Below are 7930 nucleotides of genomic sequence, written 5' to 3' on the forward strand. Positions count from 1 at the left end.
AATCAGAAGGGGAGGAAGGTCCACGTGAGCCCTGAAAGAACTCAGAGGCTGAGAGCAGGTGGCCTCACGGAGCAGAGGTCAACATATCTCTTTTAGGCAGAGTTTGGGAGCTGTGTGTTCCTGTCTAGGCTTGTTCCTCTGTGTGTGTCCTCAAGCGAGCCACTTGCCTATCGAGGTCTGGTTTCCACTCTTCAGTGCACTGGGAGCAATCTCTGGGGTAGGACACTGCTCCAGCCCCGGGCCCTTCCAGCTATGGTCCAGGACTCCTGTCTACTCCCAGCCTGTGCAGCCGTACGTGCTATGGAGAAGCATGCCTGTGGCTTCACCAAGGAGTCACTGGGTGACCATTACGTATCTTCTACCGTGAATGAGCCAGGACCATTTTGAAGGGGAGCCTGAAGGTGGAAGAAAAGGCTTTCAGGAAATTAGCACTAGTGGCGGGAAAATTCATCAAAAGCTGACAGAGGCTCCTGGTGCTGATACATGTCTCTTGCCTAAGGAGCAGCTCTTCTGGCCTGAGGGAAGGACTAGTAGCTTCCAGGGCCTTCCAAAGACCCCAGACCCAAGACTCCAAAACGCTGGCCCTGTTGCTGGGGCTCTCATTATCTGGTGGGGACACCACCATGAGTTTTTTGCTCCTGAATCATGGGATTCTACAGTGCTAGGAAAGGCTGCTGATGGACAGGGGACTTGGGATTGAATACAACTGTTCCTTCTGCTCTGTGATCTCAGACACTCGGTGGGCCTCTCTGATCCTCTCTGCCAGGAGGAATTCTGACCTTGCCTGCCTTCTAGGTGACCAATACATCTATAATACTCAGCATATCTGGGAAAAGAATAACTTTTCAAAGAGGGAGGATGGAACCATATCCAAACAACTCTTGGTAGTGGGACCAAGGCAGCAGGGAAACAGGCTGGATGTGGACCTCATTCTGGTGGCACAGACCTCCCTCCCACTTCCAGGTATTATGGAAGCCAGAAGAGCTGTTGCAAGACACACCTCCAGGGAGCATCATTTACCTGGTTTACAGTATGAATGAGCCCCAGGATGTTACCTAAGCTCCATGCCCTACCTCCTCTGAACTTGCCACCTACACGCACAAGTACAATACCCATGCCTCAGAGAAGGCTCTGATGGGATCTCTTGGTTACCACCTAACCCAAAGCATCCACACTGGACAGTCTTTGCAGCTCCGTCCTCCCCTCCAGCCTGTCCATGTTTACCTTCAGCTCCCAGAACTGGTCCAGCCACCAGGCCAGCCAGATTATGTGAAGCAGAATCCTTTGAAGGGGCTATGGATGTAGCAGACCCCAGAGCCACAGGGAATCCCTTCCAGGGCCATTCTGACCCTGGCACTGCCACTGTCTCTGGCTCAGCTACAAAAGGAGGCACACCACAGGCAGCTATCCTCTGCTGTAGGAGATCATTAACTCCCCAGCCTTGTTAGGCCAGCTTCCTTTTTCAGGCCCTTCTTAGTTCATTTTATGGTTTTTTTTTTTTTTTTGAGGGGGTTTCTTTTGGCCACAGTGTGAGGCATGTGGGATCTTAGCTCCCTGACCCGGGATCGAACCGACGCCCCCTGCAGTGGAAGCATGGAGTCTTAACTACTGCATGGCCAAGGAAGCCGCCTCATTTTATGATATTTTGACTGGACCTTGTATGGACTCAAGTTGTTATCCAGTTCTTCCCTTGATGGCCAACATTTACAGCTGGATTTTTATCAAAGTATGAAGTTGTACGAATCCTAGAATTTCATAGCTAGAAAGGACCTTAAAGATTGTCATAGCCACCATGCTTTGAGAGTTTATAACTTTGTGTCAGACACTTTGTACAGATGTTTTTGGCTGCCCAGTATATCCTTTCCTTTTCCTATGACATCACCCTGTCCACAGAGATTCACAGTGTCCACACTTCAGGGATGAGCACGTAACCCAAATTTGGCCTATTAAAGTCAATCCCAAGATTTTTGTGGGAATATCAGGAAAGAGTAGTCCTTACCTCTTGAAGGTGAGTCAGCATGTGAATGAAGCTAAAACATAACAAAGAGACCGAGAGAAAGAGAGACAGACAGACAGACAGAGACAGAAAGAGAGACAGAGACAGATTTCTGGTTTCAGTGCTTGAACAGCTGGATCTAGCCATGCCTGAACCAAGAATTTTCAATTAAATGAACTGATACATTCCCTTTTTTTTGTGGAAGTTAGTTTTAATTGGGTTTTTGTCACTTGAAGCCAAAACAGCCTTGACAAGTATGAGTAGATGTCTCTGTCCTCAATTTTTTTATTAGAAATCTGAGGAACCAGCTAGCTCTGGGTTCTCAGGCAAGTCACTAAAGATCTCTGACATCAGGTTGCTCTGACAAAGATTGAAAGGACTGAATTTCTTCAACTTCAGGACTCCTTTGCTCTCCTGGGATCTCTGGAGCTACCTGGCCACATGCCCTTAAAAGAATCAATCACTTGTTGTGAGTCTCAATTTTCTGAGCTACAAAATAGGACAGTCATTCCTTCCCTCCTTACCTTGGGAGAGTCCAGTGAGAAAGTGTTTGGAAAATTGCTTGTACTAAAGCAAATGTTATGTAGTGTGCATATTATACAAAGGAGGAATCTCAGCTCGTACCAGACAACCATTGTCCCAAAATGGCTCATATCTCTTCCAAAACAGTTTTTTAACACTTTTAAAAATAAAACCTAAGACATTAAAACATATTTATAAAGAAGGCTTACCCACAGCATCTCATTGGGCAGGATCTAGCTCAGGACAGGCCCAGGTAAAGTAAGGGATATGGCACTGAGTGAAGCTTGCTTGGGAATCACTCTTTGTCACTGCTGAGCTCTCTAGGAAGCTTTACCTTCAGGCTGTTTTTTGTTTTGTTTTGTTTTAATAAATTTATTTATTTTTTGAGGCTGCGTTGGGTCTTCGTTGCTGCACGTGGGCTTTTCCTAGTGGTGAGTGGGGGCTACTCTTCGTTGTGGTGCGTGGGCTTCTCATTGTGGTGGCTTCTCTTGTGGCGGAGCACGGGCTCTAGGCATGCAGGCTTCAGTAGTTGTGGCACACGGGCTCAGTAGTTGTGGCTCGTGGGCTCTAGAGTGCAATAGTTGTGGCGCACAGGCTTAGTTGCTCTGCGGCACATGGGATCCTCCCGGACCAGGGCTCAAACCTGTGTCCCCTGCATTGGAAGGCAGATTCTTAACCACTGCGCCACGAGGGAAGTGCCACAGGCTGTTTTTTAAGGAGTGCCCTTGGGATCAGAACCTGTTGATGGGAGAGGAAGGAAGCAGAACTGGGTGGAGGGAGAAGCCAAGCTCCACTGCAGGCCCAACAACAGCTTCAGCTGACTCCACGGGGAGCTTTAGAGCTATTATGACCCATCAGCATTGCCCTGCTGGGCCTTTACAATCCCATCTTGATCAGTCATTGGATGTGAGCTGCCCAGGAAGCAAGAGTGACCTGCAGGTAGCTCTCTGCAGCTCAGGAAATCCCTGAGGGGGATAAGAGCATCCCAGCTGCTGGGGTAACAAGTCCTTCACTGAAGAGGGATCTGGGTAGTGCATCTCTGTGTCCATGTTAATCACCAACACTACTCAAGCTGCAAGGCATGCTGGGAGCTCCCCTTGGGCAGGAGGGAGCAAGATGAAGTTAGCATAAGGTGGGGCTGGGGAAGCTACCAAGACTGTGAGGTGTCCTTGAGGAGGTTGCATTTAGCCTCCAGGGCAGGCATTGGTGAGGGGATGCTATGGGGCAGTCATTCTGCCCAGCACAGTTGAGAAAGATTTCTCAGAGGCCTCTGAACCCACATTTAATGAAAGAGTATGAATTTGCTTGGCTGAGAAGGGGAAAGAAGCAAGCTAAACAGAGGAAGTTAGGCAGGGCTGGAACAGTCTGAAGCTGAACTCCTTGACCATTCACTCAGAAGTGTCATCTAGAGGAAGAGGGCTATTGTCTGCTTTATTAATTATTCCTCATGTTCCTAGAGGGAAAGCAGGCCGGTGAGGTGGACGTTGGCTAGTAATTCTGTCTGCCAATTTATAAGGCAATGTTACAGCATGATGGGAAGCCCTGCCTGCAAGGATGGTTTAGAGCTTGTCAAATTTGGGAAAGAATCCAAGAACAGAGCAAGGTGTCAAGGTATCAGCAGAGAGACAAAAGGAGAGGTGGTAAAAGAGGATGCATTTGGACTCAAGAGTTGATGAATGAGCCAGAACTGGGTGTTGAATTATTCAACCTGCCTTATTGATCCATTGATCTCTCTCTGCAGGTCTTGGTTTATTCTTGGTTGGCATTTCCTGTGCCTGAGACAGTGAGAAGAGAAATGGAGGGAGGAAGGAACAGATTTTTAAGACTCAAGAAGAGAGAAGAGGCAGTGCCAAAGAGAAATTTGGCTACAGGTATCAGGAAGCTTAAAATGCCTGTGTCTTTTGACATAGTGGATCTATTTCTGGAAACTGACCCTAAAAACACTATCCAAAACTTTTAAGAAAAAGCCTTAAGCACCACGATGTTCACAGAAGCCTTACTTTATAACAGTGAATAATGGGAAACAACCTAAATAGTTGTCCGACAACAGGGGATCAGCTAAGATGCCATTAGGAGTTTTATATGATTACGTGGGAAAATACTTATGCCATAGGGTTAGGTCATAATGGAACATTCAAAACTGTACATATAGAATGTCATAGCTGGGTGAAGAAATGTGGATAGAAAGAGGCCAAAGAAAATATACTGAAATGTTAGCAGTGATTGTTTTGAAGTGGTGGACTCTCTTCTTTTCCTATATTTCCTAAATTTTCTACAATAAATACACACAAGTTTTAAATAATTAAAACGAAATGTAAGGGTGGAGTGAGAGACACTCACATGAAGCCTGCACAGAAGTAAAATAAACACAAATTAGTGGGGAGCCAACTCCTTCCAGAACCGAGGGTACTGCTGTGTCCTAGGTGTGCTGACCATCTCCCTGGCATATTGAATGGACACAACGGAGAGAATGAGGTGACACTGTGGGGCAGTCACTCTGCAGAGGACAATCAAAGGCCCCTGAACTCATATTTAAAGAAAAAGTATGAGTTTTCCTAGCAGAGAAGAGGGAGGAAGTCATGCTCGGTAGAGGGAACAGTTAGAGCAAAGGCACTGAGGCATGTGGGAAACGCAGGCAGGCCAGTGTGGCTGGATTACAGGGTGCCATGGGGAGAAATGATGGGAGATGGGATTAGGAAGGAAAGTCATGACTGTCAGGGGATCACGAATGCTGGGCTGAGGGACTTTGCCTCTCAGCCATAGGCAGACCGGAGACTTGGGGGAGGGGTTTAAGCAGGAGGGCGCTGTGGTTAGAGCACCGCATTCTCCAGTTCCCTAGTGTAGTCTGTTTCCCATCACCCTCCAGAAACTTGGAGAGTAGGGGAGGGGAAGGGGAGCAGTCCAGCAGCCCTCACAGATGGTCAGCCAGGCCTCCTGACACCAGCCTGGCCCTCTTCCCACCACACCAGGTTCAGTCCCCAACCCCAGCCATCCAGACAAACTCCTCCACCTCCCATGACAAAGAGGCTCATTTGGAGCCTGGGCAAGATTTGCAAACGTCAAACTTGTAATTACAAGGATGAAATCATCTGGTTCCTTTTAAGCAAACGGGTTTATTGATCCCAACACTGAAGAAATGCTCTTCTGGGGAAACTTGCTCCTCTCTGCTTTCCTCTCCCTCTGGGATGGCTGAGCTGATGGAGGGAGTGTGGCAGGGCAGTTAAGAAGCGGGAAAACCTCCTGGAGGGGAAATTCTTAAGGGCCTAAGGGTGAATTGTATGGTATGTAAATTATATCTCCAAAAAATTATTTAGGGCTCAGGAAACTGCCTCATTTAGGCAGATGATAGCCTCATCCTGGACTTAAGCTCATCTCCATCCAAAAACTAGAAGCAGGGGAGAGCCAGGCTTTAGTGGCTCTGTGCCAGCCCCTAATTCTCCTTCTCTCCCACCCCCCTCAACATTCATTTGTGGCTCCAGATCCTATTTCAGCTTCAAGATGGTACACTATTTCCTCACTAACTGACGGGAAACTTTCTTCAGGAAATAGTGCACCAGTGGCTCAGGGACCTGGAAGGACTTCACCCTCACTTTGAGGAGAGGCAGGTGTGGGTGGCAGCTAACACCAGATCTGTATAAAGCCATCCTTTCTGCTGGACCTGGGAGGCAGGACGTCTAGGCCTTGACCTTCCAAGCCAAGGAGGGACAAACAGCTGGGCTCAGTGGGCAGGAATGTGCAACCATCAAGGGCAAGAGCCACGTCCTGCCTCAAGGCCCACAGTAGGACCCCCTTCATTCAACCCGTTGGGGCCCCTTTGGGAGCATGGTAGGGTGCTTCAGGAGGAATGACCCCAGCCACAGCTCTCCACAAGCTCGCAGTTCAGTTAAGGAGACAAGCAGGACTTTTGGCATCTCTACCAGTACAGGCCTTGGAATGGAATGGTTAAGGGCACCAGCCCCTCTGAACCCCAGTTTTCTCATCTGTAGAACAGGGTCAATAACGACAAACTTGCAGGCTTATGCTGAGGAGTGGACAAAGAGGATACACCCCAAAGGCTTAGCCATTTCATTACCTCTCATGGATCAGGGTCTTGTCCATATCCTGTGGTCACTTATTTACCTTTTCAGAGCCTCTATTTCCTTATCTGTCAGACAGGGACAAGGAGGACTGTCTTAGAAGGTGGTTGTGGGAATTAACTGACATAAGGGGCATAAAAGCACCCAGTTCAGAGCTTCACAGTTGGGCCAGACAATTAAGGGTTCCCTCAATACCCTACTCAGGGGTATCGTGCTTTCTCTGCCCACCATCCAAGATCAGTGGGAGCAGCTGCCCACTGGGAAAGCAGGAGAGAGGAGACCCTGGGCTGACGGAATCCTTAGGAGAGGAAGGCTCCGAGCAGCAGGGCTTCAGAGAATTCAGCCAGGTTTGTGGGGTTGGGAGGGTGTTTCTAGGCAATGGACAGACACCCTCAGGCTTCGATCTGTGGGCCCTGCTAGAGCTGGCTCTTAGCAAACTCCTTCACTGGGTGGTGCCTGGACCAATCCATACTCATCTGGACAGAAGCACAAAGCTAAATATACCTGATGTAGGTGAAATTTTCCTTTATTAATTTCCTTTAATCCAGTTTTTAAAATAAGTGAAAAAAATTTAACAACAACCAAAAAAGGCATACAGAGGTCAGTCGAGGAGATGGCCTCCTTCAGCCTGCGGCTCGTTTCCCGGTCATCCTGGCCGGTTGGACACCAGACAATGGCGAGTGTGGGTTACCCTGTGGCCTGGAGTTGCCAAAGGCTGTCTGTGGTGCTGCTGTTCTGGGTCCGCCTGGCAGACTTTCCCATCCCTTTCCTTCAGGCCGTCATCCCCCCCAACCCCCACCCCCATGAGGCTGACTTTTAGAGTGCTCTGTCCTGCTCTGAACTCCCACTGCTCCGAGTCCTGCCCCCTTAAGCCTAGAAGGGATTTGTCTTGACCATGACCTTTTCCTTGTCAAAAAAGTTCATGGGGGCTTTCTGGCTCTGCTGCTGCCAAGGCCCCTGTGAAAAAGCTTGTGGTGAAGGGGGGCAAAAAAAGAAGCTAGTACTGAAGTTTACCCTTGACTGCATCCACCCTGCAAAAGATGGAATCATGGATGCTGCCAATTTTGAGCAGTTTCTTTAGGAGAGAATCAAAGTGAACGGAAAAGCTGGGAATCTTGGTGGAGAGGTTGTAACAATCAAGAGAAGCAAGAGCAGGATGACTGTAATGTCTGCGGTGCCTTCTCCCAAAAGGTATTTGAAATATCTCACCAAAAAATATTTGAAGAAGAATAATCTACATGATTGGTTATGCGTAGTTGCTAACAGCAAAGAGAGTTACGAATTGCATTTCTTCCAGATTAATCAAGATGAAGAAGTGGGGGAAGATGAGGATTAA

The 7930-nt window shown here is 48.2% G+C and overlaps 1 pseudogene; it reads left to right on the top strand.

Moving 5' to 3' along the window:
* The first annotated feature begins 7207 nt into the window (after window positions 1–7207).
* LOC116744746 lies at window positions 7208–7930 on the top strand (annotated as a pseudogene).

The sequence above is a fragment of the Phocoena sinus genome, chromosome 19, assembly GCF_008692025.1.
Source record: "Phocoena sinus isolate mPhoSin1 chromosome 19, mPhoSin1.pri, whole genome shotgun sequence".
NCBI lineage: Eukaryota > Metazoa > Chordata > Mammalia > Artiodactyla > Phocoenidae > Phocoena > Phocoena sinus.